This window comes from Stegostoma tigrinum, chromosome 44, assembly GCF_030684315.1.
Source record: "Stegostoma tigrinum isolate sSteTig4 chromosome 44, sSteTig4.hap1, whole genome shotgun sequence".
Classification (NCBI taxonomy): Eukaryota; Metazoa; Chordata; class Chondrichthyes; order Orectolobiformes; family Stegostomatidae; genus Stegostoma; species Stegostoma tigrinum.
The window spans coordinates 15,373,828-15,383,308 of record NC_081397.1 but is presented as its reverse complement, the minus strand read 5'-3'; positions in this window follow the sequence as shown (position 1 = coordinate 15,383,308).

Below are 9,481 nucleotides of genomic sequence, written 5' to 3'. Positions count from 1 at the left end.
CAATCACTGTTCTGAGAATGACAGTTCTTTAATAAACTTACACTAACCACATCATCTGAGAGTGCAGCGTGTCAACATCGCTTACATTGGAGACAGTCTGATTATGAAGGATTGGGGCTGTGGAATTAATTTAATGCAGGACAACAGGATTTGTTTGAGGATTGATTCAGGGCTATGGGCAAAGAGAGCAGTGAAGTGGTATTACTTTGGGTTTGATACAGGGTTATGGGAACAGAGCGGTGCAGTGGAATTAGTTTGGGATTCAATACAGGGCTATGAGGAGAGAGCGAGGTAATGGGATTAATTTGGGAATTGAAAATCCCTGTGAGGGTGTGTGGAATTAGTTTGGTAATCTGTAAATTCCCTCGTGTACATGTGAGATAGTTTGGAAATAGGCAAATCCCTGTGTGCATTTAGTTTGGAAATTGGTAAATCCCTGTGTGGGAATGCAGGATTAGTTTGGGAACTGACAAATCCCTGCTTGGCGTTGCAGGACTAGTTTGGTAATTGGTAAATCCCTGTGAGGATTTAACTTGGGAATTGGTAAATCCCTATGTGTAGGAGTATATAATTAATTTGGGAATTGGTAAATATCTGTGTATAGGTGGATGGGAATTTTTGGGAATTGGTAAATCCTGTGTGGGAACTAGCTTGGGAATTAATAAATCTCTGTAACACAATGGAATTAGTCTGGGAATTGGCAGATCCTGCTAAGGATGTGGGATTAGTTTGAGAATTGGTAAATGCATGTCTGGCATTGGGATTAGTTTAGGAACTGGTTCATCCCTGTGTGTGGGTGGGGGATTTGTTGGGGAATTAATAAATCTCCGTGTTTGCATTTGGGATTGTTTTGGGAATCGGAAAATCCCTGTTTTGATGTATGGGATTATTTTGGGAATCGGCAATTCCTTGTGTGAGGTGAATCTGGAAGTTCAAAAACCCCTGTGTTGGTGGGGTGGAGGGGTCAGAAATAATTTGGGAATTGGTAAATCCCTGTGTGTGTAAATCGGAGGGGGGAGGGGACTGTGGGATTATTTTAGAGATTGGCAAACCACAGTTTGGGGTGTGAGATTGGGATGGGAAATGGCAAATCCCAGTTTGGCAATTGGCATATGTTTTGGGGGGAGGATGGGCGTTGGGGCAGGGTCAATGGTGGCGCCACTCCCCAGAATCCCTCGGGGCTGTGGAAGTTCACCATCTGCTTTGGGCCGAGGCGGGCGGCTCAGGTGCGGAGACCGCACCGGCTGCGGCGCATGCGTATTGCTTAGAAAGGGGTGGTATGACGGTGGGGGGGGGGCGGACAGCACGCAGGCGCAGTAGGAGAGGGTTAGGCGAGCGCAAGGGGCGGCGCATGCGTACTGGAAAAAACCGAAGCCAGGGTGAAAATCAACAGAAAGGGGTAAAAATAACAACAGGTAACGGCTGGGACTGTACCTGGGTCTGACTGTACCAGGATTACACTGTACCTGGGTCTGTATGCAGCAGGGTCCGACTATACCTGGGTCTGTATGCAGCAGGGTCCGACTGTACCTGGGTCTGTCTGCAGCAGGGTCCGACTGTACCTGGGTCTGTCTGCAGCAGGGTCCGACTGTGCCTGGGTCTGTCTGCAATGGGTTCTGACTGTACCTGGGTCTGACTGTACCAGGATTACACTGTATCTGGGTCTGTCTGCAGCAGGGTCCGACTGTACCTGGGTCTGTATGCAATGGCTTCTGACTAGACCTGGGTCTGACTGTACCAGGATTACACTGTGCCTGGGTCTGTCTGCAGCAGGGTCTGACTGTACCTGGGTCTGTCTGCAGCAGGGTCCGACTGTACCTGGGTCTGTATACAATGGCTTCTGACTAGACCTGGGTCTGACTGTACCAGGATTACACTGTATCTGGGTCTGTCTGCAGCAGGGTCCGACTGTACCTGGGTCTGTATGCAATGGGTTCTGACTGTACCTGGGTCTGACTGTACCAGGATTACACTGTGCCTGGGTCTGTATGCAGCAGGGTCCAACTGTACCCGGGTCTGTATGCAATGGGTTCTGACTGTACTTGGGGCCGACTGTACCAGGATTACACTGTACCTGGGTCTGTCTGCAGCAGGGACCGACTGTACCTGGGTCTGTATGCAATGGCTTCTGACTAGACCTGGGTCTGACTGTACCAGGATTACACTGTGCCCAGGGTCTATGTGCAGCAGCGTCCGGCTGTACCTGGGTCTGTCTGCAGCAGGGTCCGACTGTACCTGGGTCTGTATACAATGGCTTCTGACTGTACCTGGGTCTGACTGTACCAGGATTACACTGTACCTGGGTCTGTCTGCAGCAGGGTCCGACTGTACCTGGGTCTGTCTGCTGCAGGGTCCGACTGTACCTGGGTCTGTATGCAATGGGTTCTGACTAGACCTGGGTCTGACTGTACCAGGATTACACTGTGCCCAGGGTCTATGTGCAGCAGCGTCTGGCTGTACCTGGGTCTGGCCATACCTGGGTCTGTATACAATACGTTCTGACTGTACCTGGGTCTGCCTGCACAGTTTCTGACTGTTCCAAAGTTTGACCATACAAGATATCGCTTTGTCAGGGTCTGACTGTACTAGAGTCTGACTGTACCATGGTCACTCCGTACCAGTTCTGTTTGTACCAGGGTTTGCCTTTATCAAAGTCTGAGTGGACCAGGGTGTGTCTGTCACTGTGTGTGACTGTCCCAGGGTCTGACAATCCCAGACCCTGACCCTGTAGGGTCTGACTGTACTAAGGTTTGACTACTCCCTCACGGCCTTTCTGTAACAAGCTTTGTCTTTTCCGATGTTTGTGTTAGAATCTGCCTGTACTGGGGCGTGACCTTTCCAGAATCTGTCTGCACCAGGGTATGATTGTCTCAGTGATAACGGGAACTGTAGATGCTGGAGAGTCAAAGATAATGAAATGTGAGGCTGGATGGACACAGCAGGCCCAGCAGCATCTCAGGAGCACAAAAGCTGACGTTTTGGGCTCTGATGAAGGGTATAGGCCCGAAACGTCAGCTTTTGTGCTCCTGAGATGCTGCTGGGCCTGCTGTGTCCATCCAGCCTCACATTTCATTATCTGTGATTATCTCAATACCTGTTTGTACCACAATGTGTCAAAACCAGGATCAGACTGTCCCAGAGCCTGTCTGTACTAGAGTCTGAATATCCCAGAAAATGACTGTGCCACAGTCTATTTGAGCCGGATTATGTCTATCCCAGAATCTACTAGTTCCAGGATCTGACTGAATGTGATACAGTTAAACCTGGGGCAGTCAGACTCTGGTATTGGGAGTTCCTGGTTTCGACAAACTGTGAGACAGACATACTCTGGGATAATGATACGCTGATACAGTTTATCCCAGTTTCTGTCACTACCAGGGTCTGACTATACTAGACCCTGTCTGTGCCAGAGCCCATCAGTACCAGGTTCTGACTGTCTGAGAGTCCGTCTGTTCCAAAATCTGGATGTCCCATGATCTTAAGTGATTTGTGCTCTGATTATTCCCAGGGTCTCGGTCTGCAACACAGTTAGTAGGTACAGGGTCTGACTGTACCAGCCTGGCTATACTAGGGCTTTGACTGTACCAGGTTCTGATTGTCCTGGTGTCTGTCTGTCCATACCTCACTCAACTATCTGTCCCTCTGAGTCTGCCTGTCTCTTTGTAGGTTAGCCTGTCTGTCTATTTACACCTGTCTGTATGTGATTTGGGTCTGCCTGTCTCTCCGGGTTTGCCTGTCTCCCTGGGTCTGCCTGTCTCTCTGAGCTTGCCTGTTCCTTAAGTTCTACCTATTTCTCTGGGTCTATCTCTATCTGTGGGTCTGCCTGTATCCCTGGGTCTGCCTGTCAGTTTGGGTCTGCCTGCCTCTCAGGTTCCTTCTTTGGGTGCACCTGCCTGCCTGCCTCTCTGGGTCTGTCTGTCTCTCTGAGTTTGCCTCTGTCTCTTGGTCTGTCTGTCTCTCTGGGTCTGCCCCTCTGGATCTGTCTGTCCCTCCGAGTCTGCCTGTCTCTGGGTCTGCCTATCTGGTTGCCAAGGTTTCTGCGTCAGTTTCTCAGGTTCTGTTTGTTTCCGCCTCTGTGTCTGTCTCTGTCTCTCTCTCATGGCTGCCTCTCTCCCTCTCTCCCCCACCTGCCTGCGGACCAAGCGAAGGGCGAGGGTCTGCCGTGACCCCTGACAGGCTCCTGTAACATCACCAGCTCGCCATGGACACTGAGCATCAGGACAGCAGGAGGGCACGGAGCCCAGTACCCGGTCGGGAGAAGGCCCCGATCTCCCACCCTGCGGCCGAGGACCTGTTCATCTGCACTGTGTGTGGCCTTAGCTTTGATGGCACAGGAAGCTTTACCAGGCACCAGCTCACCCACCTGGGGGACAAACCCTTTCAGTGCTCAAGCTGTGCCAAGTGCTTCATGGACTGGGTTCACCTGGCACAGCACCAGCAGGTCCACACGGGAGAGAGCCCCTTCAAGTGCCCTGTCTGTGGTGCGTGCTTCAGTGACCTGTCCAATTTTTCACTCCACCACCGCACCCACTCCAGCTAGAAACAGACCTACTGCTGCTGCGCTGTGCCCTGACCGTCTCACTCAGACACTCACTCACCCACACTCACTCACACACACGCTCAAGCACACTCATTCACACACAAATTCACATCCTCACACACACACACAGATTCACACACTCACTCACCCACACTCACACACACACGCTCAAGCACACTCATTCACACACAAATTCACATCCTCACACACACACAGATTCACACCCTCACTCATGTAGAACCATTCAGATGTGCACATTCACACACACACACACACACACACACACATTCTCATTCACACACACAGATTCACACACTCACTCATGTAGAACGATTCACGTGCTTATTCACACACACACATTCTCATTCACACACGTATATACACATTCACATGCACACTCACAAACTCACACATGAACACCCATATGTACACACACACACTCAGTCACACTGAGGAGCAGGGGGCATGCTGGAGAGGACACAGGAGGGCGGGATTGGAGTGGGAGTGTCAGGGAGGATGAAAAATTGGCTGCGATCTTGCAGAGAAGGAGTCAACAGGAGAGGGAAGAATGGCCTTCTCTCAGCCTTGTTTGGGGACTGCAGCTGACAGCAGCAGAGAGGCCCATGTGTTCCTCCAGCCAAGAGAGGAGCAAGTCCAATACAGTAAGCAGACGGAGACAGGCGGATGAGAGAACACAGTCACACTGTATCCCTGCCTCTGGTATCTCAGCAAACACTGAGAAAGTTACACTTGCACCAGATATGCAGCATGAACCAACGGTCTGAGAGCAATGTGTAAATAACATCAAATACAAAAAGTGAACAATGTTTTAGAGTGTCTGTCAGCCTCAATATTGCTGGGCATCACTGTGACTACATCTGTAGTCAATACTGTCGTATTCTCCTGGATACCTGTCATTCTGTATATAAATCAGCCCGAACCGTTCAATTAGTTTCCAGTCTGTAATTCCCTCCCAGTATCTGTTATTCTGTATATAAACCATGTCAAACCCATTGATCAGATTCCAGTCTGTAACTCCCTCCCCTGGGGGTATCTGTTATTCTGTATATAAACCCCCCCAAACCCCCTCGATCAGATTCCAGTCTGTAACTCCCTCCCCGGGGGGTATCTGTTATTCTGTATATAAACCCCCCCCCGAACCCCCTTCGATCAGATTCCAGTCTGTAACTCCCTCCCGGGGGGTATCTGTTCTTCTGTATATAAACCCCCCGAACCCCCTCGATCAGATTCCAGTCTGTAACTCCTTCCTGGGGGTATCTGTTCTTCTGTATATAAACCCCCCGAACCCCCTCGATCAGATTCCAGTCTGTAACTCCTTCCTGGGGTAGCTGTTATTCTATATATAAACCACCCCAAGTTCCTTGATTTGATTAGATTCAGGCTGTAACTCCCTGCCAATTACATCATTCCTGCCATCCTAGAAATCCGCCCGGTAAACCTCTGCTGAACTCCCTCTGCAGCCAGAACATCCTTCCTTAGATAAGGAGACGCCAAAACAGCACACACAGTATCTCAGGTATGGCCTCACCCTGTACGATAGCAGCCGGACATCCCCGTTCCTGCGGGCGAAACCTGTCGCCATGAAGGCCAAAATCCCATTCACTTTCTTTCCTTTCCGCTGCTCCCGCAACGCTTGCTTTCAGTGACTGGTGTAGGAGGGACACCCAGGTCAACTTTATATTTCCTCTTTCCTGATCCTTGGGCATTCCGATAGTCTGCTTCCTGGTTTTGATCCTTACGTGGGAAACTCATGTTGACCCACATTCAACTGCATCTACTGTGCATTTTCTCACTGTCTAGATCACGCTGAAACATCTCTGCACCCTCCCCACAGCTCACTCTAACCCACCTCGATTTATGTTTGAATATCAGTGCAGGGATAGGCCTTTACAGCCATTCTAGCACCGTTTGGCCATTCAGTAGGATGGTGGGTGATCATCCAACTCGCTTGCTTGGCCCATGTTTTCTCTCAAGTGCTATATATCTGACGCCTTCTTGAAAGTCACATATAATTTTGCTCTCTCTCCATCTCCTTTATCACAGACTGTCTTGGCTGTTCACCCTATCTCTACCCCTTGTGATTCTATAAACCTCTATAGAGTCACTGCTCAAACTCCTACGTGCCAGTGGAAAAAAATACCAGCCTCTCCTCATAACTCAAACCCTTCACACCTGGCAACATCCTGGTAAATCTCTCCTGAACCTTCTCCAGCTTTAATAACATCCTTCCGGTAACTGGGAGACCAGAACTGGACACAATGCTCCAGAAGAGGCTTCACCAACATCCCTGTACAACGTCAACATGGCATCCCTACTCCTACACTCAAGATCTGAGTGATGAAGGCAAGTGTGCCAAACACCTTCCTAACCACCTCATCTAAATGTGATGCAATCTTCAAAGAATTATGCACTTGAACCCTTAGGCATCTCTACGCCAAACTGTAGCTGCCTCCTCTCTGCTCACTCACTGAGCAGTATTTTTATCCTTGCCTCTTTTTACACTCTGCTGAGGTTTACAAGAGCCAGGTGATTAAACCTACCACATCTACACCCTGGAAGGACCAGGGGTAGCAGATGCGGTGGGTTGTGTAGCACTAACTTCCCCTCTGAGAACCCGCCAACACACACACACACACACTTACACATGCACTCCCTCTCATACACACACACATTCTCTCATACACTCTCTCTCACATAGACACTTTCTCACACACAGGCACAAACACACACACTCTCTCACACACACACTCACATACACACTTTCTCTCACACATACACTTTCTCACATACACACTCACAGACACACACTCTCTCTCTCACACACACGTACTGGCACAGACACACACTCTCTCTCATGCACACAGACATTGTCTCTCACACACACATACACACACAAACGCATGCAGATACCATCCCGACTTGGAATGATGTTGACCAGACTGGGGTCCAAATCCTGGAACTCCCTCCGTCAGGGCAGTTCGGGAGGTGGGGGTTGGGGGGAGGGGTGCTGTCCTGGCACCATAGATGGAGAGAGTGGGGTACTGTGGCGGTTCAAGAAGACAGCTCACTCCCTCCCACCTTCTCCAGGGGCCAGTTATGGATGGTTGATGAATACTGGGCAAGGCCAGTTGTGCCTTCATCCCATGAATGAATTCGAGACAATAAAGTCTTTGTTCACGGTAGGGAGCAGGAATTGAAATACCAATACCCAAGGAAATTCCACCTCAAATCACCCCAGGTTCAGCAATAAATCCATTAACCATTACTCCTTGGTTTCCTTTCAATCCTGTCTTTGTATCCCATATATATGTAAAATAAAATCAAAAGTATATAATTTTTAAAAAGTATATATATATTTAAAATATATTTATAATGCTTGCACAAGTCAGAACATTGAGTAAAGGAGTTGGGAGGTCACACTCTTGGAATACTGTGTTCCATTCACGTCTCCTTCCTATAAGAAGGATTTTATGAAACTCATTGCACAAAAGATTTATAATAGTGCATTCAGTTCTGATCTTGCTGCTGTAGGAGAGATGTTGCAAAACTTGAAAGCATTCAGAAAAGATTTACAAGGATGACGGGCATGGATAGGGTAATTAGCCAAGGAAACACCACCCCCCGCAACCCGGGTAGGGTACTCAGAGTCCAAAACGAGACAGCCAGGTTTAAGGTGAGAGGGGAATGATTTAAAAAGGACCTGGGGGGGTAACTTTTTCACATAGAGGGTGCATGTTTGGAATCAGCTGCCAGAGGAAGTTGTAGGGGTGGGTATAATTATAACATTTAATAGGCATCTGGATGGGTATGTGAATAGGAAACATTTAAAAAGTTATGGGCCAAATGGGACAGGATTAATTTAGTGTATCTGGGGGCGTAGATGAGTTGGTCTGTTCCCACGCTGTATGACCGAAGAAGCTCTTCGATGCAGATCGATAACAGACTTGGAGACCCTCAGGCAAGTGAAAACATGTAGCAAACAGTGTTTGTTTGGAAGCTGTGAGCTGACACTCTCGCAAGAGGCGGGTCAATCCCCAAGCGAACGTTAGCGTCTTCCCTTGGATTTACCCCACTCTCTGGCGTACCACTAACTGGGTCTGGCCAATGGGGCCTTCATCAATCAAGGCAGCGACAAAGTTCAGGAGGTCATTAGGAAGGCAACCTTTTGCTACAAAGGGAATGGAACATAACATGTTGGGGTTTTTCTACTAAAATGATGTACTAGTCAGACCACAGCTGGGATACGGTGAACAGATTTTGGGCCCCGTATCTAAGGTAATATAGACCGGGCATCAGAGGCCATTCAGACTGATCCTATGTGTGGAGGGACTGACTGATGAGGGAGAGATTGAGTGGGTTGGGCCGGTACATATTATAGTTTAGAAGAATGAGACGGGAACTTATTGAAGATACTCTGGGGACTTGATGGGGGACGAGGTGGAGCGAAGTTCGTTTCCCCTTGTGTAGGACCAGAGGGCACATTCTCAGACTGAAGGCCAGGGCGAGATGGCAGTTCTTCACTCTGTGGGTGGGTGCCACAGGGAAGTGGAGCTGAGGATGATCAGATGAGTGAACGGCGGAGCGGTCGATGGGCCGACTCCTGGTCCCACAACTTACAGTTAATAGTCTGTCTCACTCAGCCTTGGATATATTCCAGACCCTGTCGCTGTGCTTTGAAGGGAGAGAGTAACGCACACTCGTGACCCTCATATAAAACATCCCTCCCTCGGCACCCTCTGAAATGGGAGACACCCACCCTCCACTCTGTCAAACTGCTCCCTCTCCCTAACCTCCCACCCCAGGATCTTCCATGTTTTAACAAGATCGCCACCTCCTTGTTCGAAATTCCCGACGGATATGGGATGAGCTCGCCTGTCCTTTCCCCAAAGACAGACTCCCCAATCCCAGTGCCCCCTTCAT